This window comes from Lissotriton helveticus, chromosome 4_1 (assembly GCF_964261635.1).
Source record: "Lissotriton helveticus chromosome 4_1, aLisHel1.1, whole genome shotgun sequence".
Lineage (NCBI taxonomy): Eukaryota > Metazoa > Chordata > Amphibia > Caudata > Salamandridae > Lissotriton > Lissotriton helveticus.
The window spans coordinates 1093057592-1093085569 of NC_136063.1; the positions used below are offsets into that span (position 1 = coordinate 1093057592).

The 27978-nt window shown below is 43.6% G+C and overlaps 1 protein-coding gene and 1 pseudogene across 1 annotated transcript in view; one reads left to right on the plus strand and one right to left on the minus strand.

The window, feature by feature from the left end:
* The window catches only part of GABBR2 (gamma-aminobutyric acid type B receptor subunit 2), a 1581022-nt gene that overhangs the window by 39665 nt on the left and 1513379 nt on the right, over nucleotides 1-27978 (minus strand). The window lies entirely within an intron of this gene.
* LOC144827432 (cyclin-dependent kinase 2-associated protein 2-like) lies at nucleotides 12958-13522 on the plus strand (annotated as a pseudogene).

Below are 27978 nucleotides of genomic sequence, written 5' to 3' on the forward strand. Positions count from 1 at the left end.
ACTCGCAATATGGGACTTGCAAAATGCTATGTACAACTGTGTCTGAGACACTGTTTACGATTCCGAATGTGGTTGCAAATTGCATGCCTCATGAATATTAATGAGGCAGTCGCAATTTGCGACTCCAGTGGTAATGGCTAGCACTCCCTGGGATGGTTGCCTGCTGGGCTCAGCAGACCACCATGTCTGAGACTGCTTTTAAATAAAGCAGTTTTTATTTTTAAATGCAGCCCGTTTTCCTTAAAGGAAAACGGTATGCATTTTTTAAATAAAAATGAAACTTTTCAGTTTCATTTTGTAAAGGTCCCTGGGACCACTGCCTTCCCTTATAAAACTATTGCGCATGCATTTCTAAAGGGGTCCCTTGGGGACCCCTTCCCATTTGTGAGTGCCTGAGAAGGGTAGTAAACTGCGAGTGTTTTGCAACCACAATTGCAGCCGCAAAACAGTCATACATAGGTTTGGGAGTCACTGTTAGGAAGGGACGCCCCTTCCTAATAGCGAGTCTCCAACCCTAACCCCTAATTTTAATCAATTAGTGACTCGCAAAATAGGGTTGGTACATGGGCTACACATTTTTTGCAGTCGCAAAGGGGCCTAAAACCCCTTTGGGACTGCAAAAAACGGTCGTACATCTGGCCCTTTGTGCCTGAGTTGCAGGTACATTTTCCTTTGGAATTCCTCATAACCTTTTTTATCCTGTCATTCACATAACAAGGATTGACTCGTATTCATATTCTTAATACTTTGGGGTATATTATCAAGGGGTTTTATCTCCGCTTTTTTGGCTTTAAAAGCCAAGAAAGCGGAGATAAAATTATCTCCCTATTACCAAGCTGTCGCTAACACCAGTTAGCGACAGCTAATAGGAGATAGCGACCATCATGGGCCCCACTTTGCATGTCAGTGATATTTATCACTAATGATATGCAAAGTGGGCGTGCCAAGATGTTAGCGACTGGAAACAGTCGCTAACATCGCTATCTCCTATTACCAACTTTTGGAGATATTTGCGCTAAGGGCGAATATCTCCAAAAGCTAACACCTGCCCTGAGCAGTTCTTAGCCATGTTATCCAATGGGAGGTGGATAACTTGGCTAAGAGCATTTACTCGATAATGCATGAATATCGCTGACTTTTCAGCGATATTCATGCATTGCGGGCGTTTTTTATCGCATTTGCGATAAACCTTGCTAATAGCAAGGTTTATCTGCGATAAAAATCGCCGATGTGCGGCGATAATTTTTGTCTCTAAACAAGTTAGAGGCAAAAATTATCGCTAGTTGTTGATAATATACCCCTTTGTTTCTAAGGTAGCGATTGGGTAATATATCCTATGTACGGGAACTGTTGATAAGATTTCTATTATTTAATCATGAAATCCACAGATCTTTTCCCTCCAGATACTAGCAATTCTTTCTCTAGGTTCGTATGAAAATCGAATTACATATTGATATTTGCAATTAACTATTTATTTTGTCTCTCTTTTGCTCCATTCACGCCTGTCATTGATATTGAAATGAAATCATTATAAACTGTATTTCTCTGACTTGTTATTTTGCTAGTAACATTGAACTAATGAAGAAATCTATGATTTTTCTTTTTGTATTCGTGTATTGACCATTCATATTCTGAAATCTTAGATAAAAGCGACTTGATAAGTAATCCGAGTTTGTCATTTTTGACGAGTTATGACAAAATTGTATTAATGTGACAATGATTAGGCATTTCCTTCATTTAGGTCCTCATGAAGGGAAATTCATCCGTCTTTTCATTATAGAGTCCCTATTAGCTCTACAATAAGGTTCATCGTAGGACTTGGTTTTGTAGGTGAATATTGAGTTCTCATGGGCCAAAACTTCTAGTTATAAAATAATTTGGTATATTGAAATTAGTGTTATTATAAATGGTTTAAGAAATATCCACCACTTCTGCTGCATCACCTGTCTAGTGGGTCAGGAGTGAAGAGAGGTGCAAAGAAGAAAAGGAGACAGTCTCTCTCTCTCCACGTGCCATCAACAGCAATTCAATTGTCAAGCAGTGAGTGCACACCAAGAAGAGAAGGAGTATCAAGCACTCAGTCTCCCTCCAGAAGGGATACTGGTATCCTGACCTCCCTTAAATGTGATACATAGTGCAGAGCAGGAAAAATATTCAAATGATGTTGTCTGTAGTAATTTGGGCTAATTCTGTCATTAATTGCAAGCCAGGTTGTGAGTTCAGTGTCTGAATCTCTCCCAGTCTCTTATTTCCCAATATGCTGCCACAGTTTGCCATCTTGGATGTGTGCCTGGTTCCCATCTCTTTCTGCTGTAGCTTGGACATTCATTGATCCTTTAGGGAAATAGGTTTTGTTGTGTTTCCAATGAGCAGTAGATTTGGTTTATGCCTTCAATCAACAAGGGAGACCCAGAGGCCTCAACGGCTCTTCCTCCAATGCCGCTCCTCCGTGGCCTCTAGGATGAAGAGTTATTAGTTACCATTCAGAATTTTCAGATTGGCGAGGAAAGCAACTTGTATTTCAATCCCATTTGGTGCCGCTTCTGTTTAATCTTGAGGAAAGAATCACACTTATTTTGCACCACCATCATAGAATATGGGGGGAAATGAGGATTATGGACTTTTTATCTTGATCTCTACAGAATTCAAGGGCCTGATTTCGAGTGAGGGTTTTTACTCTGTCAGAGAGGAGGAGGAGGAGGACATTACATCTGCCACTCAGACTGACAGAAGACAACCATATTTAGACATCAGCATCAGCCCAGTGGTGAATTCTGTGACTTGAGATCAACTGCCATCATGGCGGCTCCTCTGAAGGCTCTCCAAGTTTGGTGTAGGGCCACTCTCTTTGAGGTGGACACACACTAAACTTTTTTGTTTCTCAAACAAAAGCTCCTAGAGTGCGAGATTATTACTAAAAAACAAAAAAAGTAATGAACCCACAAACTAAGAGTTTTCTCAGAAGACGGGTGGGGGCACTTTTCTTCATTTTCTGCTTGAGACAGTCAAGGAAATACATCAACCTGCCTATTCTGAATAGGATAGGCTGTCTGATGTCCTTACTCTGATTGCCCCAACTCTGTTAGCCCACAGGAGTAAGCTTTCTGACAGCAGAGCCAGTGGGGGCACCACCATCGTTAAGATGACTATCCACCTGACTCATAATAGAGTGGGCAGACCTAGAATTTGAAGGACAGGGTACTCCAAACTCTAGCCCTGATTTCAAGTTTAGGTTCTATTTATCGCACCTAATAAACAATAATGCCACAGAGTGCATTATTTATCAGGTGTGGTAAATAACACCTATCATGAGTTATTGGGGATTAACAAGTGGATTTTGTGGTTTGATGGACCAAAATCTGCATGGTACGATATGTACTGCACAGTGGCGTAACGAACCTTGAGGGGGCCCCCCTGCAGGGTACGTGAAGGGGACCCCTCCGGACTCAATCTAGAGCTCCCCAGCAGACGTGTGGTGCTGATGGGGCCCCCTGGAGGGTGAGGAACCCCCGCACCGCGGAGGCTGCAGGGGCCTGTGCTACGCCCCTGGTACTGCACACATTTTACCTGTTAAATTTCGTCAGGTTTAACCTGTCAACATTTAATGAAGTTTGAGGTATTTAACACATCTTATAATTATCAGATGTGTCAAATTCCTTTTAACCTGTGATTCTGACCCATTCGTAAGCAGCTGCTTATGCACGGGCCAGAAAAAGGAGCCACTCATAATCAGACCCTCTTACTTTAGTAGCTGCGTTATGATTAGCCCGCGATTAGTCTAATTCAGGCAGCAGAAGTGCAACTAGTATTTTATGTGCAAATTCATTGGTGAAGAAATACAACAGGGATTGTGGCACCACTTTTGCATCAGCCAGCCTTGCAAGAAGCAAGCAAGGGTCTTTCAGCTTTTAAAGGCATTCCAATACAACAAATATTGTTGTGGAGAGAGAACGCTTCTCATTCTTCAGCTCTATATTCCAAGTAAGTGTTCACTTTTATTGTTTTTGAACCAGCCAGCTATTGCTGCACTATACGGACCAACCTGTCTGATGTATCTAGAAGCGTGATGCAATTAATCCAACAGTGATCAATTGCAATTGCATTAAAAAGGGGATACAAGAAAACAAAACTCAATAACTCTGCTACTGGTTTTAGTCAACTTAAAGGGGCCTGTTTCTTGTGGAATTATGACTTTATTCAAGTTAACCACTTGGCTGCTATGCGTTTTCCCCCCCGGTGCTGGGATCCTCCATTTTCCATTATTCATGACGAGCTGGGCTCGTCATGAGCGTGCGAGGAGGCTACACCATGACGAGCCCAGCTCGTCATGAGCGTGGAAGGGGTTAAATTTAAGAACTCCTAGGTAGATCTAATATTGGCAGTATGAAGGTTCCTACTACAAAAAGACGCCAATTCTCTTGTATGAAAGTCAAGATCTGGTTAGGAGTATGAAGTTTATGTGTTGCCACTGCTTTGAGAACAAAAAGAAAAGTTGTTATTGGTCAAGATATCAAAGTCCAGGTTTATCATAGTTTTGCGTCGTCTCAGGGTGACTTAAAATCTAGAATGAGATCTAACAAGCCTCACAAGGTCACCCTGCTTGAATTGCCACATCTGGTGTAACACAAGGCAGCACAATTTGCTGCCATGCATTACACTGCATAGCGAGCGTGTTACATTTGTGGAGTGTTGGTGTTCCCAATCCACCCATGCATTCTAACGCATCTGCAGGTTTACCAACAGGGGTAGACCTGAGTATGCATCAGAATTGTATGCCTTCCTGTTAGAGGTGCAACGAGGAGAAATATCTTTATATCTCCACATTGTTTCCTCTTTTTAAAGTGTGTGCCATTCTGTAGCACACATAGAAAGAGGAAAATGTCTCTAAGGTATGTTTTTGTGCAGGAAGGTTTCCCTCGCCATTCATTCATTGCTGATAAACAACTATAGAGTCTTTCACCTTTAGGTGGATTGGCTAGATCAATGTGGAGAAACAATGTAGAATCACCAGTGTGAGTTAAATATCAGAAGTCAAAATCACAGTTTATTACTGCCCTGTGTTTCATGTACACATTGAAAGAAGGGATCTAGGGGACAAAGCCTGTGGAATCCCTAGGTGAAGTTTTCTTGGGGGTTGATTAACACTCACCTAGAGACACTTATTCAGTGCAGTCTTGCAAGGGTTAAGTGAGTAATTAAGTAACTGTCCAACAATTCTGGGTAAATAAAGACAAAGAAACAGGGGAACATGAAGGACAACACTTGGGTACTTGGCTGACGGAGACAGAGAGGCATTGAGACACAGGACAGGGGGGATGGAGGAAGTGGTGCATGAGTCCATGGTGACAGCAAGACATGGAAAAGGATGCAGGAAACATTGAACAATGGAAACATGGAGGCAGGGAAAGATGCGGACAGGAGCACATGGAGAAAGGGTAGGTCAGTAGATAAACCCTTGGACATGAGTCACAGGACATTGAAACATGGGTGTTTAGAGACAGCATGACAGAAAAAAACATATACATATGCTAGTGCATGCTGTTGTCCACAACTGACATCTATGGAATGCCCACTCCGAAAAATGGAAAATGGAGAGCCGATGTTGCTCAAATTTACTGAGTCTGAGTGCCGACTACAGGCCAGTCACCTACATCCTCATGACGCTCTCCTTGATCCACTACTTCCTACCTAATCTTTTTGATTTCACCCAGAGTACATACTTCTATCCCCAATGAAGTGATCCTGTTACTGACTTTTTGCCACTTAATATGCTTGGCTACTAAACATATGCTGTGGACACCAACGTAAAGTGGAGCTGGGCACAGTGCATCACCAAATATCAGGGGATAATGCTTCCTCATCTAAACACTCTTCGTGCTTTTTAATGTTTTCAATTAAATTTGGCTAAAACATCCCTGGTCGCAGCTAACAGTCAATTGCAGCTACAACGCAAAAGCTAGCTTGCAGTGGTTCAATGCCACTTTGTGGTAAGGGTTACAGAGTTCTGTTGAACAAATTCACCTATGCAGAATTTCTGCAATTGGTTTTGGCTTTTTCTGCAACTGGATAATGTGCGTGCCTAATGGTCTGCAATCAATACAATTCCGGACAATCGAAAATTACACATGTAGATTTTGGTTAAGGTGAATCTACGCAGGTATACAAACCTACATGCTAAATTTCAATCTTAGTACCCACAAATTTGATCTGTGACTGTCATAAAGAGCTCACAGCTTCATTGTGAACCCTATTCTAGAATCTATGTACTGCTGTGAATGTTAACGCCTCCCACCTGAAAGTTAATAATTGTAAAAGCAATCTATGAGCTCTTTTCTCCGTATCGAGACCGTTTTTAAATCTCGGCCATCTCCAAGGCGAATCTGAGGTCTTGTTACCCCAGCATCCAGGGAAGCACCTGTTGGACCTCTGCAGAAGGCAGCAGTGTGCCTCCAACAGGTGCAGCACATTGGTGAAGCTGTTACAGTGGGAAGTCTGCAGGAGCCAATCAGCTAGACGGGATCCGCAAATGGTTGTCGATGACCACTACAAGATGGAGGTAACATAGCTTTAAGGATCTGCAGTCTATTGACGGATGTATGACGTTACAACGCATACTTTTACATCGCATGCCTTTACAACGCGGTTTTTACATCGCATACCTTTACAACGCATAGTGCTTTGGGGTGCTGGATAGTGAATAGTTTAATTTACTATTCCAACTCCAGTCCCCGTGGACACTAGGGAAGGTGTTGGACAGTAAATTAAACGTATTCCCTATCCTAGAGCGCCCCCCAGCGCAATGCGTTGTAATGGTTTGCGTTGTAAAAGTTGCGTCGTAAAGGCACTGCGTGGTAAAAGTTGCGTTGTAAAGGATGTTTCCCTCTATTGACGAGTGGCGACATCTCCATGCAGTCTGTAATCCTCTCTCTTCCCTCTTGCACTCACCTGGGAATCCCAAAAGAATGGCAAAGCTCCATCCAATTGCACCGCATTATCAGATTGATTTGCCATTTCTGGAAGACATCAATCTATGCTGCTTTCGCAGAGTCTCCATAGAATAACCTTGCCATGGCTTCTTCACATACCATCATGACGTCTATAGTGTTCCGTATGGAGTATTCTTCGAATGAAACTATACATTCGACATTAGCATTTGCGATGGAATTCATAGAGCCATCACATTTATTTTGCAAAGCCAGATTTGTGCACCCATTTCTCTATTCAGCATGCAACTGCTATTGTATCACGGTCTTTGGCACGTGAGAGTGGCGGAGGCGCGCTCTGGTGCTGGCTCAGGTGTTTCAGCTGTCTTCAGCGATTGCTTATTTCTACAGGTGATCCATTCCTCGGCCTCCACGCCATGAAAGCAATAACGATGACAAATACTGCAGCCGGGCTCTTTCATTGAATCAGGTGGCCACGGCTGATGAGATCTCTGCGTGGTCGACTTCTGTAAAATACATTCTGAATTCAAACTGTTCTACTGCAGCACGTGGAAGCGGTTTCGTTATCTCTCAAACCTATGCCGATTAGTTAAGTCATTCGGGTTTTACTAACGTAGGTTAGGTTTATTGTTCCTTTTTGCTGAATGGATCGTAAAAATGCCAACTTTGTCCTTTGAATCAGCGCTTCTCCAGCGCTTGACACCTGACAGATTAAATACAATGACAGTGTTAGGAAACATCGAGAAATGAAATGGAACGGGACCAGAACCACAGTATGAATGTAAAAATGTGCTATATAAACAAGAAGTGGGCAGAAAAAATGGAAACACAACCTCACTTTGAACTATACCCCTAGTAGCTCTGAGCGAAGGGGTGAGGCAAGCACATTCAGCAGTCATCCCAGAGATTGCTCCCACTGGGGCAATTATGACATTCTTAAATATCCCTCTTTCAGCCTTTTGTTATTCTTTCTCTCCTTTCTTCCTTCTGCCTTTTTACATCTTGCTTTCCTTCTTTCTTTCTAAACTTTCTGTACTTTTTTCATCATCCAGTTGTCTTTTCCATCCACATTTCCTTCTCTCTACCCTTTTGTCTTTTTCTATCTTGCTTTCATTCCCCTTTTCCTTCCTTTCTATACATTTTCCTTTTATTCAACAATCCATTGATCAGTCGACCCAGTCAGTCATATTTTGCTTTATTCGAGGTACACTCATAAAAGCATATACAATCTTCCATCATAATACACAAGTAGTAGTTTAAAAATTTGGTGTACAAGCAAGTGTTTTAAAAACATAGTAGAATTACATCATAAAAATTGACATTTAAAATGCAGATACTCTTTTAATACATTATTTTACCAATTTACTGATTGTTTACAGGAATGACAGAATCAATGATCTAAAAACTTCTGCCTGACATTCCATGCCCATCCTAAATATTTAGCGGTGGCTATTGCTATAGGCAGTAAAGTGCTAATGCATATAATTCTTGAGGCTACAGTGCTACTAGTAGTACCTAAGGACTTACACAATGGAGTTAACCAAATGCGTCAAAGGTCTGCATCAGTCGACCCATCCAACAGGTATTAATTCATCCAACCTTCTTTGTTTTAAATCCATGCCTCCCGCGCACGATCCGAGGAAATGGGGGCTGACACTAGAGAAAAAGCGTACAGTTTGGTGACTAACTTGGGCGGCGACGGGGAAGTGTATATGAAGTCCAGAGCCGGAAAGGTGGGCGGGGGCTGAGGGAATGTGGGGTGCAGCTTCCGGCAAGTGGCGCGCAGCTGATAGAATAAAAGCGTGTCCTGCAACCCCAAGGAGTCTGGGAGAGAGTAAAAGGAGTTCTCAGGGTACAGATCCGCCACCGTCCTCAAACCCAATCGCGTCGCCTGTTGGGACATGCTGAAAGACTGAAGTGAGGGGAAATCTGGGTGGTTTACAATTGGCATGGAGTTGGCAGAGAGTAGCGGAAAATCAGAAAGCTGACGCAGGCAAGACCAGGCCCAACGTAGCGTCTCGACCGTGTCAACCTCCGCACGGGGGCGCACTGCGGGCGCGAACAGAGCAGTAGACAGGGGCCTAGGAGAAGCCACATCGGTCTCAACTGCGACGTGGGGCTGATAGGGGTGGTGTGAATCCACAAAGTGCAGGAAGCTGGCCTGGGCACACAAGGCATAGATCTTGAAATCAGGCGCGCCCATCCCACCGGCAGACATGGGGAGAGTGAGGATATCATAAGCTACCCTAGGTTGTTTACCCACCCAAACAAGCAAGATGACCAAAGAGCGCATTTTGCAAAAGAAATGAGAAGTGAGGGGGATGGGGATGTTTAAGAAAAGATAAAAGAATTTAGGAAGGACCACCACTTTGGAAATTGCGATTCGGCCCGCCAGAGATAGCGGCAGTCGGCTCCACGATGGGATCCTGGATTCAAGCCAGTCCAACGCCCGCCCGAAGTTTGACCTCCACAGTTCGTTCAAATCCCTCCTTAACCATATGCCCAAGTAGCGGAAAATCGTGTGGGAATGGAACAGTGGCATCAGTCAAGGGGAATAGAACAGACTTGCTCCAGTTCACCTGGATGCCTGAAAGCCCGCCAAAACGTATGATTTCCCGGACCAGGGGGCTGAGGTTTTTCTGAGGATGGCGGACATATAGGGTAACATCATCCACGTACATTGAGACGAGTAGGGAGCGGGACGAGAATCCAATACCCTGTGAGTATGGTGCTGCCGAAGCCTGGCGGCCAGGGGCTCCATCGCGATGGCAAAAAGCATGGGCGATAACGGGCACCCCTGGCGCGTGCCATGGGCAATACTAATGGGGTCGGAAACCTGACCATTAATGCAGAGACGTGCCAATGGATTGGTATAAAGGAGTTTACCCTTACGCAGAAAGATGTCGCTGAAACCCATACGCGGTAGGATGTAAAATAAGAAAGGCCACTCCAGCGTATCGAACGCCTTAGTAGCGTCGAGTAGGGCAGCCACTGTCGGTAGATTAGGATTAATTTGATGCAAGACAGAGAAAATGGTACAAAGATTATGTGAGGTTGCCCTACCAGGAATGAAACCAGAATGATCGGGGAGGGTGATAGTGGGAATTAGTAGAAGAAGACGCCAGGCAATCGATTTAGCAAAGATTTTGTTATCTATGTTTATACGGGAAAGAGGGCGGTAGGAGTCGCGGCGGTCGGCAGGCTTGTCAGGTTTAAGAAGCAAGGTCATCAACTCCTCACGCAAAGATGGCGGGAATAGACCGGTGTCAAAAGACTCATTGTACATGGCCGCCAGATGCGGTTCCAGGATGTCAGCGAACGTTTTATAGAACGAGGCTGGCAGGCCATCTAGACCAGGGGCCTTGTCACTAGGTAGGCTATTGATGGCTGCCATTATTTCCTCCCTGGAAAAAGGTTCAGCAAGGAATTTTGGATGGTAGTCCTCGAGCCAGACGAGGGCAATAGACTCAAAGTATTGATCAAACTCCTCCCGTGGCAAAGGAGTGCCGGTAGAGTAGAGTTGCGAATAAAAATCAACAAAACAGGATTTTATGTCCTCTGGGGAGGTAGTCCTATCCGGGCCACCATCACTGAGGGCCGTTATATACAAGGCAGCTCGCGGTGGGCGAAGAAGGTTAGCAAGAGTACGCCCCGGGCGGTCCCCATCCACGAAGCGGCGCGCCCGACCCTCCCTACCCAGAAAAGACAACTCGTGGCCAGCTTCATCTGAGAATTCGGTATGTTTTTGGCATAGCAGCGCCAGCGTCTCAGGGCTAGAGGGCGCCTCCTGGGCAGCATCCAGTTCCTTAATCTCCTCCTCAAGTTTAGCCAGGGTGGAGCGAATAGAGCAGAGGACGCCCGCCTGTTTTGAAATACATTCGCCCCGAATGACGGCCTTGAAACCCTCCCATAGTGTAGAGGCGGAATCGACAGAACCCGTGTGTAAATCAAAATAGTTTGTGATCGCAGTCTGGATGGTCCACACAGAACACAGAGTCCCGGAGGGCATTGGGAGGACGACGCCAAGTAAAGGCCCGTCGCGGGGAATTAGGAGGCCTAAGACGGATCTGGACCGGCACATGATCGGAGAGGGTGCGAGCCTTGTGCACTGCATCAGTGAGCCAGGACAAGACATACGGCGAGGTCAGACAGAGATCAATTTGTGACCAACAGCCACTCGCGCCAGTGACACAGGTGCCTTCATGAGCAACAGGACGGAGGGGGCGCCAGGCATCATAGAGAACGTTGCCAGTTAGAATCGACACTAGAGCTGCAGCTGCACGTGGATGGGACGTGTAAGAGCCCGAGTGATCCAGGGTAGTCGAGAGAGTGACATTGAAATCCCCACCCCAAACCACCGCAGCTGGGCCGCAGGAGGAGATGAGGTGGCAAACATGATAAAAAAATTCCGGGTCATCGGAGTTGGGGCCGTAGACAGGAGCAATCGTGACAGTCTGGGCCAATAGTAAACCATGGAGGATCGCATACCTGCCCTCCGGATCGAGGAGTACCCGGGAGATCTGCCAAGGAAGGCCCCGGCGCAGCTGAATTGAGACGCCCCTGGCATACGATGAGTATGTGGAAGAGTGTGAGCCCCCCTCAATAGCAAGATTGGAGACGGATCCGGGCAACAGGTGCGTCTTCTGTAAGAGATATATGTCCACTTTGTGGCGCTGTAGGTGTGAGTGTATCAGACGGGCCTTGCGGTGATCATTCAAGCCCCGGACGTTTCAAGTCCAGCAGACGATGTCAGCCTAAGGGGGCGGGTCAGGGTGCAGTACTGTGCGGCCCGGACGGCAAACTACGCAGACTAACACAGTGCACTCATGGAGCAAGGGAGTCAGAGGGCGGCAGGGTACAGCCCGGGCAGGGAGCAGCGCAGACATATAGGAACAGCTCTCGGTGGACTTCCACAAATGGGACGATAAGGGAGAAGCGCCCAAGCGTCTAATTGGCAGGTGCGGTTCAGAGGGCGGAGCACTCCGGCAGGTAGCGGACGCCCCACAATCCAGACCACAGGGGGGCGCAGCGCAAGAGGAGAAGGAAGTGCCAGTGGAGCAACGTATTGACCTGAAAAACACAACCGATGAGTGTAAACAGAGCAGATCAGAGATCATAGTGCTGTTTAGAAATACAAATAAGACAGATTGCGGACTGAAATTGACTTGCAACAAAGCTATGCAGGAAGCACAATGCAGTGTCAAAAAACATACGTGTAAAGGTACAAACAAATGACCATATAGTGGCGAACTGAAGCCACTACCCTAGTAGAGGAGTATGGAACCCCCACAGTAATCCACTCCCACCCCAACTGAACCATACCCTGCAGGAACAACCCCCCAACCCCCCACCCACTCCAACCCCCAATTAGGCTAAGTTTCCAACCCACCCCACCCCAGGAACCCACAACTGGGAAAGGGAAAGACAACAAATGAGAAGGGACTCATCCCGCGGGGGCATGGCAGGGCTGGCATACACCCCTGCAAGAGAGCAGAGTGGCCAAGCTGAAGTAGTGTTAGGCATCCAAAACGTCAGGAATTAAGACAAAATCAAACGGAGTCTGCACAGTCAAATCAAATCAAGCTTTATTCGGTTGTATATAAAACATCCATAAAAGCACATATTTAAAACAATTTAAATTTAAAAGGTACATTTAAGAACAGTGTGTATTGTTTTTTAAAAATAATAAAAGAATATCATCGAAGTGACATTTTCGTAGGCCCGGCGGAAGTCGGGCCGAGTGCACGGGCGGTCCGTGTCTGTAACGGACGGGTGGTCACTGTAGAAGAAGGGGACGAGGGACTCCAGTCAGCCCGCAACCAAAAACTTCGGTTTTATATCACTTCAACAAGGAATTAGTTGTTTTTTCTGCTAATCCTCCATTCATAACAAAGCTTAACCCGACCACCTGTCAGAAGGAAGCAATTCAAGATACCGACTGAGCACAACAGAAGAATAAATCAGTGTTTAACGTACTTCAGAATTGGATCTCCTTGGGGAGCATATTTATTTAATAGGACAGTCTACCACAGAAGCCAGGCTGGCGCTGGCGGCGACCTTCACCGGAGGGGGCGACTTGCCCCCCACGTTAATTGGGACTCTGGGGATGTCCTACAAGCCCATCGCCCCAGCACCGACCACAGCCAGCAGCACGACGCCACCACGGGGAGCAGCAACAACTCTGGTCCTGGAACGCCTGTCCCACAAGTCTCCAGTGTGAGTGTGCCTTCACCGTCTGGGTCACTAGGTGGAACCTCTGCTCCCTTTCGACCTCTCTTCAATGACTTCGGACCACCATCCATGGGGTACATACAGGCGATGAAGCCAGCTGGGTCTCAGGCCACCCAGAGTACGTACTCTGACCTGCTGTCCGTGATAGAGGAGATGGGTAAAGAAATCAGGCCAACATACGCCGGCAGCAAGAGTGCCATGGAGAGGCTAAAGAGAGGTATCATCCACGCCCGGGCGCTGGTACGTGAGTGTCTGGCTGAGACAGAGCGCAATGCCCGCACGTAATCCCCTCCATTTTGGATGTACTTTTTGGGATTCCCAGTACCCCCCTCCCTCATGAATTTTCCCACAATCGACATCCTGGAATTGGCACCTTCTTTGGTTTACTTACAGAGCCTTCGCCAGAAACCCTTCTTCAGCCCTTACCTTCCCAAATGGACTTTTATTGTGACAACCCTGTTTTCCTCCACCCCATTGTAGTGTAGTTCCTATTATCCCAATAGGCTCTGCGCATTGGAATAATACCTTCAATAGTACAGGCCTAGACCAGACGTTAACTAGGTCTTCTATTGTCGATATTAGACTTAAAGTTTTGGGTTTGCCAGCTAGCTCAGAGTTCACTAGAAACTTTCTCGAATAGGCAAGGAGGAGTTGAACCTCCCTGGGTAGACAAGAAGGGATTTAGTTTCTGACAAGTTGTCATGTTCTATACATGACAACTTTGCTCTCCCCTAATCAAGAGTGTATCTCTAGAGTCGTGTGAAAACAAAAGACAACTTATTTTACTCAGTCAGTACGTGCATTCTTAGTTTCACCAGATTGTAGAGAAAAGGAAGAGACGGGCGTGTTCAATAAAAGATGTTATTTATTGATCAGTCTCTTTTCTCGTACAAGAGAAATGGATCGATATTATCGCAATACTTATGGTTAAGTAAAGTGCATACAATAAAAGCAGAAGTATAAAATAATACTGTAAAAACATGTATATGGTTTCTAAGCCATATGGTGGTTTAAAATGGATAAAATAGATACATACATATAAACATTTGACTAATCGTACTCAACTGGTGCTTCTAACTACGCCTACCCCAGTGTACCTGACCTAAGCCTAATACGTGGGCGGGAATAGAAAGTAGCAGTTTAAGTTAAGTTTGTTTTGCCAAGTGACTGACTCAAGAATTCTCTGCAAGGGGTTATTCAGTTCTGTACCTTGAATCTAGGATGGTTGAGGGATGGTATCTCTCGTCTTTGGTCTCGATATTCCAGGCTGCCTGCAAGGGCTGCTTGGAAGCGCCGGAGCTGGATTTCTCGGCAGGAGAAAGCAGCATCTCGTTCTCAGCGCGTCAGGAAGGCGGGGCTGCGCCAGCTGGGTCCGCTCTGTGTTGGGCTTCGGCAAGTCTGGCTGCTCCGATCTCGTCACCACCGCGTGTGTTTGCTTAAGGCAATATCGGTAATATTTATACCTGTAAGGTGCCGAGATTGACGTAAGGATGGACATAGATACGTCAATAAGGATGTCATACAAACTGGTCGTTAGCACATTCTTTTGCTGAAGTTCTCGGTGAAATCAAAACAATGGCCGCAGGGTTTTTCCCAGGTTGTCATAGGTTTGATTTGTTTTGAGAACTCCGTATGCCTTATCAGGGGCTGGAGGAATATTGCTTGCCTAATTAGATGGCAAGCGTTATGACCTAATCAGATAACGCGTTCCTGTGCCGTGGTGTGGCTTAATCAGATAACGGTTTCTGCATCATGGGATGGCTGCTAGTTAACTTGTTAACCAGAACAGGGTCAGGAATAGGGGGATCGATACAGAACCTATAGGAATACATCACACCCACTCCACGCTAACTATGGCCATATTTACGAATCTAGGCATAGTAAAACATACTGTAGAGTATCGTGTATACCTTACCACCCCAAAATACATATAATGCATTTCGAAATTATGTAATATACGAAAAAAATAGTCACATGTACTATATGCACTCAAGCTGTAGAACAATGCTAAATTAATCACGCATATGTATACATTAGTATTAATCTAATATGAGAATTACACATGAAATGGCTCTTAATACAGAAAAAAGGTTCGAGACCACTTCATCAAAGAATAAAAATAATTATGAACATACCAGCGGGCAGCTAATGTCTATAAAGTTTCTAAAAAATAGAAATTGAGTTCTCTAAGAATAGTTCTTACTTTAAGCAGAAGATAAGTGTCCCGAAAAAATCGTAAAAATATTTTGGGGCTGCTGAAAAAATTGCTGTCCGTGAACTGGAGGGAAAATTGTTCATGCTACTTTATTATTAAAGTTGAAGGCCAAATTCAGGGTGTTGGGAACGCCGTGTGCTAGCTTGCTCAAAAGTCGTTATTTCTGCTCTGGTGAGAACATCATATCATTGAGACTGTCGAAAAAGCTGTCAACAGCTTCCTGTGAAAGTTCCACTAACTCGGGAAAAGATGTAACCATGCATTCGTGTGCATGATTGTCTCCATTGACGTTTTGATTAGTATTGCTGACAGAAGGTCGTACTTGATCGATGCTGCTTTCATCTTGAACTTCACTACCCCTCAATCGTAGTGGTGAAGTTTCCACGAATGCCGTCATCAGGATTGGCAGCCGTTGAGGGCAGCACAATGCATGAGCCGTTACCGGACCCAACAATGTTTCTGCATCCATTGGCGCATCTGATTGTAGCGTCAGACAGGTGTCCAACACGCATTCTTCTCCGCACAGCAAGCACCTTAATACAGGTAAAACACATCGATGCCACATTGGTCGAAATGAAAGAAACCAAGTCATGTTTAGGTCTCTAAGCCGGGAAAGTCCCAGGATTTTTGATATCCGGTCCCGGTATCCAATGGCTCGGATTGTTTCTTCCCTTGTCGCAGGTGTTTTGTCTGTGACATGGTTTGCCATAACGAAATATAAGGACCAAGAATAGGATTCCTGCAATTAGTCCCAAAATGAGGGGAAGTCCGCCAAAAATCGAATGGACGAAGTCTGGAAAAATACCCAGTATGGCTTTGAATGGTGTTAATGCCATCGAAAATACTGTCTTAAATACATTTGAGACTCCACTGGTATCAGAAATATTTAAGATTTCATTCAGGATTTCTGCTAAATGTATGGGGGAATTAGTTGATAGCAATGAGTGAATCTCTGCAGTCGTCCTTGCGACTAGGAGATCATACGTTTCTTTTGATGACGTGAGCCTGGTCGGCGTCTGAAGAAGCACTGTTTTCATTCTGCTTAAAGTATCAATTCGAATAGAAGTAATTTTCAAGTTAGGCTATGCCCTTGCCTCCCTGTCTGGAAAGGAGCTGGGGAACAATAAGCGTCCACAGCAAATGACCTTCGCAGTCGTAGTTATGAGATAAGGAACCCCGGGCTGTAAACTACAACATCTGCGATCCACAATTAGAATGTAACTTCCGTTATAGAGTCTTTTAAAGAATGGTTCTATCTCTGTTGCAGGTGCGCCTAGCTGGTGACATGAAAGGTTATTTGAGTTCCCTTCACAGGCTCCATGCAAACTAATTCCATTACACAGAAGTGTACCGCTCAGTGACATCGCACAATTATTGCCACTAAGAAACACTTTCTGTCCTTTATTACTGACACATGCATGTGAATAGGGCAAGTTCCATGTTGTCTTAATGTACCCTTTTCCCAATTTTTCGTACATGCCAGCCTGTATATATTTTTGGCAGTATTGAAACCTGAAAGTCGATATTGGAATATTAATTATCCCATGTATTATCCATTCAATGACAGGTCGTTCTGACATTGTCAATGGTAATCTCTCGAGTTTCTCAATGCTCAGGATTGTATAATCAGCACCCTTCTGTGCCATACTGATTTGTTTATCAGTAAGGTTAAAGATATTGAATAGTGACGTTGTGTTGATTAAACGCCAAGGCACATAGCCTGAACACAGATTTTGTAACGTCCAGCCAAGCTGTACAATAGAACGCAATTGAGACTGACCGTGTTGTAACAACAGTAAGTCTTGCGATATTATGTCGATTGCTGAAGACACAATGCTGTCCAATGAAAAGATTCTGGAGGACAGAGTCATTAACCCATTGTCCACTACAGAAAGTGATTTTTCCAAATTAATACGGTCAATTTCCCGTATACTTTCTGCTGTCTCAATTTGAGTTATCTTCCAGGCCTCGTTGTAAGCTGCATATATAGAGGCTGCTATGAAGCGTTTCTGACGCTGTTTGCGCGGTCCCATAATGAAATCACGGAAGTCAGCACCATCAGTAAGTAAAGTTAGGTGTTGCTTAATTTCTGTCAGTGTGGAAGTTTGTAGCCATTGGAGGCAGAGTTTGCCCACACTGTAGGTGGTAATGATCCCTGGGTGTTGTCTTTGGGAATATCTAGGGTCTGGCCTGGTCAATGTGAACCCCTGTATTTTGTTCAGGAATCTGTCTTGACAGTTATTAGTATCTGTGGGCCAGATCAACCATTGTTTCCAATCAGGATGTGTTCTGTTTTGGTTTAATACATAGTTTACGTCTATCTCTTCATCTGTAGAGCTATTGCTGCTCATAGTTGGCTTTGGAATAGACGGTTTATTTAAGTCTTTTATTTTGGCTAGGCCAAGACAGGTAGTTTGTTGAACAGTGTCATTCAAAAATATAATTTGTTCTGGGATCATGCAGGCTCTAAACAATGATTCTATACCTTGTACTTGCCATTCTTTTGTACCCCAAACACTTTTTACTTCAACATTTTTGTCCCAATAATCAAAACCAAATGTATTCATTTGTTCAAAAAACGAGTCCGAATATATCAATTTTGTGTTTGTAAGCATGGTTTTTGTTCCTGTCTTATTTGACAATTTGAAATAAAATGTTTCAGCATTACTTGTGTTGAACCCTGAAAAGTATGAATATTTGTCATAAAAGGTTCTTGAGCTTCCTTTTGGAGGGGTTGCACAATGTTCCCATTGATTATAATTTAAAACATTTCTAGGTTGTGCCGATTTATGTAAAAAATGGTTACCATAGTGGTTGTAACAGTACATACTATCATAATTAGACGAACCCTGCAAATAATCATGTTTGGTAAATTTAGCAGACATCACTAGGTCAGACATCATATCATTTATACTTTCAAAGTCCCAATCATCAGCAAATGAGCTTGGTTTTACAATGTCACTCAACGAGATCTTGATTTGGTGTGGATATTTCAGGATTTCAACCGGACCATAAATTTCATAGTCAGTGTTGTCCCATGCTACCCCACCCGGTATAGGATTGGCTCTGAAGTTGACTGAAGGAAGTTCTCTTTTCTCGACGTGTGAAGACGTGTGTGGCTTGAGGATCAAGTTGATTTTCTGGCTTGCTGTGTCCATTTTAGCATATTTTCCCTCAATGAAGCGTCAGAAGCATAGTACCATGATGAGCCAAAGTATGAGGATAAATGCACCAAAGGCCACCCAAAATTCAATCCATGGAGAAATCAGATAGGTTTCTTTCAGTTGTTTCAAAAGTTCCTTAGCTTTATCTTTAAAAGTTTTTGTTGATGGCTGTGTCTTTGATTCACTTAGATCTTCAGAAGAATCATCGAAGTTGATGAAGTAGCCGGATGCCGTTCTGCCTATTGTTCCAATTGCTTCAGGATTACTGTTTCTTGCAGCTTCAGCATATTCATTTGTTACTTCATTGTAGGTTGGTGTGTCTCTACTAAATGTTTTTATTTGGGTTTTTAGAGGTCTGAGTTCCAATGCATTGTTGCATAGTCCTTGTTGTTGTTCTGTAGGCGTTTCGAATGTGATTAGCCTCTTAGTTTGGACCTCTGTATTTGTAGCAAACCTTGGTGTTCTACTATTTATCGGGAGTCCACTTGGCCTACTGTTTGTTATCGGCCACATGATTGTGGTTTTACCAGGTCGATGGATACAACTCGGTTCTCCTTTTTACCAGCAAGTGGCGGCAGTACAACTGATCTTGTCCCGTTGATAGACAAGACAGGAACTGCTTTTCTGTAAGAAGGCCCAAATTCCTTCTTTACCGCGATCTTTTCTCTGACTAGATCCCCGACTTTTGGAATCCAGACAGGTCTTGCTGGGACAGGTGGTGGTTCTTCAGTGGTTGTTGGCTGCTGTTTCAACTTTATGTTGCTCAGGTCTTTTCTTGTTTCGTTTAAGTCCTGTAAAATAGCCAAACGATCTTTGATATCAAAGCTTTTTTCTTTCACCACTGAAGTCTGACTGTCAAGATCTAAGACCATCATCCTAGTCCCAAACAACAATTCGTACGGACTGAATCCCTTCAGAGAATTTCTTGGCAGGTTGTTTAGACTACGTTGGACACTTATTAGATGTTTGACCCACCCAGCTCCCGAACCTAATATCCTTTCTGTTATAGATAGCTTTATGCCTTGGTTTTTTCTTTACACCATCCCGTATCCCTCAGGAAGGAAGTGAGAAGAATCCCGCTTCGCTATGCTCATTTGGCCGTGCTTCCCCACAAGCTTGAGGGCTAAAGTGAAAACATTGGTCAAACGTAGCATGCTCCTAGCGTATATGCCATTTAGACTCGCAAATCTTTGTATAACAGTCCCGACGTCAGCCGAGTGCTGGGGTCTACATTACAAGTGGAAACTAGACTTTGTTTGTTAATGGGACGCATTATTTACACTGGTTTTACTGATTATTGTTTAGCCCTTATTGAGTGAAACGCCATGGTATTACCCCGTTCCTCTCGCCGCTGCGATCTCTGTTGCAGCCCGGGCATTTTTTTACAAAAATGTGATGCTGCAGGCTCATGCCTGGCCACCAGTACACTGATTGTAGTTCTTCCAGAGAATCTTTTAGTTTGAGATGACTAAGACCCTCACCTATATGTGCGTCTACAATTAACAAAGTTCTCCTGTCCATGTTTGGAATTACTCTATCCCCCACTCCAGGGATTCGAGCAAAATGAACGGAGTTTGCATCGATTATGTATGTATATTTGAGTGGGTAATTGATCGGTAACGCTGAGAAGTCGCCTTTTGATGACGTTTTCACCGCCAGCACTGTCTCACCGTCAATGTATTTCACTGTACGCTTTTTTCTAGCTACGGAAGCCGAATTAATTGCTACCGCTGTGGCTGTCTCAGCCAATGAATTCCCTGCAACGTGAACGCCATCACGCTGATGACTCAGTGAGTGTATCACGTGAGTCTTTGGTAGTTCTTTCTGTAACAGAACTATTTGTTCCCAAAGCAGTTTTTGCTTTATTGTTGCACCTGTGTCATCTTTGTAACCGTTTCGAATCCATTTCTGCAAATCGTTGTTATATGATTTGACGCAGTAATATGAATCGGACACTATAAGTGTCGGGAATTCGCGATCTGCATTATCTAGCGCCATTTTCAATGCTATTATTTCAGTCTGTTGTTCTGAATTAGTTTCTACTGAGTGTGTTTTTATTAGCAGAGGTCTCAGTTTCCCTCCGTGCCACACTTCTTTTGTGATTTCACATGTGGGGTTATATGCTTGTTCTCCCCACCCTGGTGGTTGAGCATGGCCGTCTGTATAGATTATACAGGCGTACTGTCGTAATGGCAGAATGTCGATTGGCAGAGGGAATGTTCTTTCATATTCTAGATTTTTTAATTCCTTTAGTTCTGGATCAAAGTAGTATTTTACTCTGTCCGTTGTAATTGAATTCACCCATTGTATCCATTCCGGATTCAATGCTGTTGTTGGTAAATTACACGGTGTTGTTAATGCCTCAAAAGCTGATTCTGCTGTTCGGACTGTGATACGTCTACCGTCAGCTTTATCTTTTTCTCTAGTTATTGCTGTTTGAACTGCATGAACAATGTTTTCTTTAATGCTGAACTTCTTTTCAGCTTCTGTGTACAAGTGTGTTTTGAATGCAATCAGTACCTTTTCTCCCTCATTAGAGGTCAGGTATGTGAATCCGCATCTTCCTGGGATGACTCGAATCACAAGATTGCGTGTGTTATCACGTGTTTCTAATTTTGTTTTAATTAACATGTCTGTTTGTAAGGATCTCAGAATTTCTGTGTGTATTTGAGTCCAATTGGTTCTTTTAAAATCTGGTTTTATTAGATCATAAAGGGGTTTGACCCTTTCTGCGTAATTTGCAATGTATGTTCTTCCGAAATTTAGGAAGCCTAGAATTGACTGTAGGTTTTTTAGTGTTCTAGGTGCTTGGAGTACGGCACATTTCTCTAGGAAATTGTCAGCCAGGCTTTTGCCTTCACTTGATAATTCATATCCTACGAACAGGACTGTTAGATGGGCAATTCTAGATTTTTTAAAGTTGAATTTGTAACCCTCTGCTGCGAACCCAAGTATTATGGTGTTCACTCTCTTCAAGTGAGTATCCAAGTAATCATCTGTTAGGTATATGTCGTCGACATAAGATAACGCTTCGTCATCATAGGTTTGTAGTAACTCTGTTACTCTCGCTGAGAATAATCCTGGGCTGTTCTTGTACCCCTGGGGTAACCGACAGAATTGTTTTTGAGCGGCATTTATTGAGAACGCGGACAAGTATCTGCTCTCTGGTGCTATATTTTGACAAAAGAATCCATTAGAGATGTCTAATGTTGTTTTATATTTTTTGCGCACTATGTTATTCATTAGTGCAGCACTACGCGAGTTTTGCACTGCAAAAGTTTTGCAACATGAGTTAAGGTGTCTGTAATCCAAAACTAGACGATATGAGTTGTCTGGTTTGGAGACAGGAAACAAAGGGTTGTTCATTTGTGAGGTGCAAGTTTCAATCACCCCCTGGTATTCAAGTTGATCTAGGATCTCTTTTACCTGTTTTTTAGCTTCTTGCTTAATTGGGTACTGTCTCTGTGCAGTAGGTTGTGATTTTAACTGGATATTGTGAGGAGGAGAGTCCTCATCCCATCCTACATGATTTTTATATAAAGCAGGAGCTTGAGCTACTGCCCATTTTCTAGCAAGTGTGTATTTTTTATGAATTGGAATATTATTTGAGAAGGCAGGCATAATTATTTCTTCGCCATGTGGGCACTCCCTGACAAACTCTGGTGGCCAGTCTTTTTCAGCTAGAAGGATGTCATAGCCCTTGGAGAGATTATCCCAAAATAGGCCCCTTATTTTTCTAGTCTTATCCCCTTCTATACGTAAAGTTATTTCATATATTTTGTGAGGTTTGCTAACTCTGGTGTCTGCAGTTTCCACTTGAAGGTATTCATTCGTGTCCACTGTCTCCAGATGATTCATAAGGACTTTGCGAGCTATGCTCACTTCTGCTGCGCTGTCTAGCATTGTCTGAGCCCATTCTCCGTTTTTCAGTTGTGTCCTCAGTATTCTCGGCATTGTTGATTACTTTAATACTGGCTACCTTCTTTTTTGGAAATTGTAATTTTTTATTTGGATGAGCAGGTTCCTTGTCTTTGGACTTGACGTGCTCTTCCCTGTGTTCTGATCGTCCTCTTCTTTCCGATTTCTGCGAGGAAGTCTGAAAAGATTGAGAGGGACGTGTATCATTATCTTGATATCTATCAGGTTTCTTTATATTATCCCTATTTCTAAGGTTGTATTTTTTCACAGAGGGCTCCCTTTGGGGAGACTTGCGTCCTTGGTCAGGAGATCTTTCTCTCCGCCGCGGAGACCTTCCTCTGGTTTGGAATCTTTTTTCTTTAGGATAGGATTGTTTATTTCCATCCCAGCTCTTTTTTTGTGTTGTTAAATTATTTAAAAAAAATACTTTTTCAGGACTTTCAATCAGTTGGGGTTTTACTGGTATTCCACCTAAACTATCTCTACCTAGTTCCTCATAGGATTTTTCTATAATTCTGGCAATTTCAGCTGGTTGGTCTGCTATATCTGTTTCTTTTAACCTTTGGCGGATCGCCACGTTTGCTGCTTCTCCCTTTATGTTGGCTAATAATATAGCCGAGACCTGCTTGAAGTCTTTCAGTAATTTCATACCAAGAGTTAAAGCGGGTTCTGGACCATATTCATCTTGAATTTGTTTTAGCACATCTGGTATTACCGAGATGGATGGAACACCATGCGTTTTTGTGTAAATGGAAGCAAAGACTGTACCCCAAGTGTTACAGTCCTCCACGTGTGGTGCGATTCCCATTGGAAGACAGATAGTCAGAATCCTGTGTTTTTCTAACGGGGTGGTGTCTGGAAACACCGCCTCTATTTGGGTGATTTTTTGTGCTAACCAGAATGGTATTTGTTCCTGTTTAGCTGGTACTTTACCTAGGCAGGACTGTATGTTCTGTGGTGTAATTTTATTTGTGTTCCCCTGATGAGGGGTCAGCTGTGAAATTTTAATTGCTGGTTGGATTGTTGAAGTCCGCATTACATATTGGACTAATTGTCTATGTACTTTTATTAATTGTTTTAATTGTATTAAAAGATCTGCTGCAGACATTCCTTCGATGTCTGGATGTGGTGTATATCCGGCTGGGACCGGCCACGTTGCTCCTGGTCTACCTAGTGGACCGAGCCTGGTGATGTGATTATTATGTTTTAGGGCGCCATCAAACAAGAGCAGGTGCTCTTGGAATTTGAGTGGTACTTCCACCTCCTCGAAAGGAGTGTACTCATTAGGAGGTTCCTCTGTTTTGTAATAGTGGAAGTGCTTTGTTACAGCGTTTGCTGCTGGAAAGTGTATCCATGAATAGAATACCTCTGTCTGCCGATATTTGTGTGCCACTATTACGAATATGACTGTGCCACCTCTAGGTGTCAGTCCATTTTCTATAAGTTTTAAAGTTACAGATTTTCTTATGTTGACCGGGATGAGTATTATATCCGGGTCTGCTTCTTGCATAGTATTATCAGCTGCTACGAGTTCAGCTGCTATTCTAGCTGTCTCTCTTTCTTCATCACAGTCTACCATTTTACCGACAGGAAGGTTATTCCGTTTGTTTGCAGATCAGGTTTCTTATGGAAACAAAGATTAGATGCACAATATTTTGGAACAGTGTATCCTTCAACGTTGACTAAACCAAGAACCATACATAGGAGTTTCCTCCTGCGAGGTTTGGCGGATATGACCTTTCACCCACTCCAGACGTCTTTGGAGTATTATGGGAAAAAAAGGGGTCTGAGTGAAAAAGCACGACTGAGTTACTCTAATGTCTTGCGTTAGTTTTATCGCCTTTCCAAACGTTGGGCGCCATGTAGTGTAGTTCCTATTATCCCAATAGGCTCTGCGCATTGGAATAATACCTTCAATAGTATAGGCCTAGACCAGACGTTAACTAGGTCTTCTATTGTCGATATTAGACTTAAAGTTTTGGGTTTGCCAGCTAGCTCAGAGTTCACTAGAAACTTTCTCGAATAGGCAAGGAGGAGTTGAACCTCCCTGGGTAGACAAGAAGGGATTTAGTTTCTGACAACCATAGAACATGACAACTTTGCTCTCCCCTAATCAAGAGTGTATCTCTAGAGTCGTGTGAAAACAAAAGACAACTTATTTTACTCAGTCAGTACGTGCATTCTTAGTTTCACCAGATTGTAGAGAAAAGGAAGAGACGGGCGTGTTCAATAAAAGATGTTATTTATTGATCAGTCTCTTTTCTCGTACAAGAGAAATGGATCGATATTATCGCAATACTTATGGTTAAGTAAAGTGCATACAATAAAAGCAGAAGTATAAAATAATACTGTAAAAACATTTATATGGTTTCTAAGCCATATGGTGGTTTAAAATGGATAAAATAGATACATACATATAAACATTTGACTAATCGTACTCAACTGGTGCTTCTAACTACGCCTACCCCAGTGTACCTGACCTAAGCCTAATACGTGGGCGGGAATAGAAAGTAGCAGTTTAAGTTAAGTTTGTTTTGCCAAGTGACTGACTCAAGAATTCTCTGCAAGGGGTTATTCAGTTCTGTACCTTGAATCTAGGATGGTTGAGGGATGGTATCTCTCGTCTTTGGTCTCGATATTCCAGGCTGCCTGCAAGGGCTGCTTGGAAGCGCCGGAGCTGGATTTCTCGGCAGGAGAAAGCAGCGTCTCGTTCTCAGCGCGTCAGGAAGGCGGGGCTGCGCCAGCTGGGTCCGCTCTGTGTTGGGCTTCGGCAAGTCTGGCTGCTCCGATCTCGTCACCACCGCGTGTGTTTGCTTAAGGCAATATCGGTAATATTTATACCTGTAAGGTGCCGAGATTGACGTAAGGATGGACATAGATACGTCAATAAGGATGTCATACGAACTGGTCGTTAGCACATTCTTTTGCTGAAGTTCTCGGTGAAATCAAAACAATGGCCGCAGGGTTTTTCCCAGGTTGTCATAGGTTTGATTTGTTTTGAGAACTCCGTATGCCTTATCAGGGGCTGGAGGAATATTGCTTGCCTAATTAGATGGCAAGCGTTATGACCTAATCAGATAACGCTTTCCTGTGCCGTGGTGTGGCTTAATCAGATAACGGTTTCTGCATCATGGGATGGCTGCTAGTTAACTTGTTAACCAGAACAGGGTCAGGAATAGGGGGATCGATACAGAACCTATAGGAATACATCACACCATCTTGTAAAACAGCTCACCCAGATCCTGCATCCGTCAGCCCTGTGCAGGTTTCCTAGGGCCAGGCAGATGCAATATCCACAGAAGATTCATTCGATCCCTCAGAATTTGTTCTTTTGATAAACTACAATAAAAGTTTTGATTCCAAAAAAAAAAAAAAAGAAGTGACATTTTCGTGCAATACCGTCAGTTCCATATATGAACACTAGTTACTCTTTATGTGGGCGGAACGACCATACAAGTATAAAATACTAAGACATAGACATGTAGTGAAACAATACAATCGAAGAATGGAAAGATTCGGAAAGATGAGGAACCATACATCATAAAATTAATACGGCTAAACCATTTAAAAAAGGGGAACTCAGTACGTTTCAGTGTTGCTGTAGGTTCTGCCTATGTTTGATTGTCAATTTCAGGAAGTTTGCAATTGATTTAGCAAAAGGTTCGACCTCTAGAAATTGCAGTGCAAAAAATGCTGGACGGCACCTACGTAGACCCATAGTTTTTAAAACAGGGGTGAGCCACAGTTTTCTTAAATCCTGAAAGAAATTACAGAAAAGTACCGTGTGGATTGTGGATTGAGTGGAGCAGTCATCACAGGGGCATGGCTGAGGGTATTTGTCCCAAGTATTGATATTAGGGAAAGTTACTAAATGGTGGAAGGTATCGAGCCTGAACCTCATTAGCAACAGCCTTTCATAGCTCGAGAGTTCAAAAGTTAAATAAGGCTGTATCGATAATGTAGTCTGAATCTGGAGTGAGTGTTGCACAGTAGTTTTGGATACCTCACTCGACAAGCGTAAAGATTCTAGATGAGTCAGGCATGCCTTTTTAAACTGTTTCCTTGGTATTACAGCAATGGTAGAAGGTGAGTTAAAATACTGCTGCATACCAAGGTCACACAGGGATTTCCTGACGTAAGCTAACCAGGGAATATGGAGTCCCTTGTCTAAGGAGATACAGTCCTCGATAATCTCCCTACAAAGGGAGGTTTCACTAGTAGACCAAATGCGGTGCCACAGAAGCAAGGGTTGGATCTTAATCAGATCTGTTATAAACGTTAGGCCTAACTCCATGTGGCATACATAATTAGAGGTCCCTTTCGGGACGGACAAAATGAATTTTAAAAAGCTATTTTCCACCTTTTGAAGCTCCTCAACCTTAACAAAGCCCCAAATCCCAGCCCCGTAAATTGCACTAGAGATACATTTGGCGTTGTAAATTTCTAAAAGTTCAACCGGGGGGCGCCTGCCTAATTTATTTGCGAAATTGACCAAGGCGGCTGTAGTCCTATTAAAGGTAAGCTTCCTCGATTCAATGGCAGGTTTCCAGGAGCATTTACTGTCAATTAAAACTCCCAAATAGGGATAGGTAGCTGTTGAATCCAGTTTCTGATTTTCAATAAAGATTGGCTTAATATTCTTCAACCTTGGACCTGCAGACATAATAAACGTTTTTTTAATGTTTATCTTTAGGTCCAGGTTAGCCATGAAGTCGTGATATTTTACTAGGGAACTTTGAAGCTCTCGCGGAGTACGCGCTAATATAACAGCGTCATCCGCATAGAGTAATATTGGTATAGGGCGCTTGTTAATGATGGGGAGGTCCTTTGAGCCCGTAACCATGACCTTTTCCAGGCCGTTGGTATACAAATTAAATAAAAACGGGGCTAGGACACAACCTTGCCTTACGCCACGAGCTTTTCTAAAAGGTTTTGTTAGTTCGCCCCCGACTCCAAATTTAACTCTAGCTGTGGCATTGGAATAAAGTTCACGTAGGTAACTTAAGAGGAACTTATCCATTCCCATATCAGCTAGGATGGTCCACAGCTTATTATGAATGACACAGTCAAATGCTGATGAGAGGTCTACATATGCCATGTAGATAGCTCCCCCCTTCGCTTTAACATATTTATCAATTATTAGGGACAGGTTAAGAGCTTGCTCCACTGTACCCAGTCCCTCACGGAAGCCGAACTGAAGATCGGACAGAATCTTATTATCCGTGGCCCATTGCTGCAAACGACCTAATATAATCCGGCCTGCGACTTTCCCTAAAGAATCCAACAGGGAAATAGGTCGGTAGCACGAAGGTGCTTGACGATCCCCTTTCTTAAAAATAGGCACTAATGTAGACTGTGACCATGAGTCGATGGGACCCATCTCGCACGTTGCCTGAAGGACCCTAGTTAAAATAGGTAGCCATAAGTCCACTTTGAATTTAAAAAGGTCGATGGGAACGCCCCCCCCCCAAAGCGCCTTGAGACCCTCCGGGTGAGTAGTGCGCGG